This window comes from Etheostoma spectabile, chromosome 12, assembly GCF_008692095.1.
Source record: "Etheostoma spectabile isolate EspeVRDwgs_2016 chromosome 12, UIUC_Espe_1.0, whole genome shotgun sequence".
NCBI classification, from domain to species: Eukaryota; Metazoa; Chordata; class Actinopteri; order Perciformes; family Percidae; genus Etheostoma; species Etheostoma spectabile.
The window spans coordinates 25108986-25109312 of record NC_045744.1 but is presented as its reverse complement, the minus strand read 5'-3'; the positions used below and the strand labels follow the sequence as shown (position 1 = coordinate 25109312).

General features: G+C 46.5%; 1 long non-coding RNA gene across 2 annotated transcripts in view; it reads left to right on the top strand.

The window, feature by feature from the left end:
- LOC116699613 (uncharacterized) overlaps positions 1-327 on the top strand; it is a 61459-nt gene that overhangs the window by 386 nt on the left and 60746 nt on the right. For both annotated transcript variants that reach the window (XR_004334470.1, XR_004334469.1), the window contains one exon: positions 1-106. This exon is cut by the window's left edge. This is a non-coding gene — a long non-coding RNA (uncharacterized LOC116699613). The remainder of the gene's footprint in view (positions 107-327) is intronic.

The window sequence follows — 327 nt, the reverse complement described above, 5'->3', positions numbered from 1 at the left end:
TACAGGAGGAGTGATCATACAGGAGACGCTCAACAAAGTAGTCATCCTCATCTGTAGCAATCAGAGCATCCACAGGCTGCTGCCGCACCCCTCGTCACTCCCTGATGTGAGTAGAGTGCAGATTTGGCTTGCGCATGCTATTTTTTTCCAGATCCCAGAGAACTCCACAGCAATTCAGCACACGGGACAGAAAGTCGAGCACATAAACAAAATAAAACATCCGGTTAATTTTCAAAATAAAATCGTTCGTGCTCACGGCGGATCCCATTTCTCTGCACTACACCTTGAAAACACAGCACATAGTTGTGTCAGGTTTAGAAGCGGAGT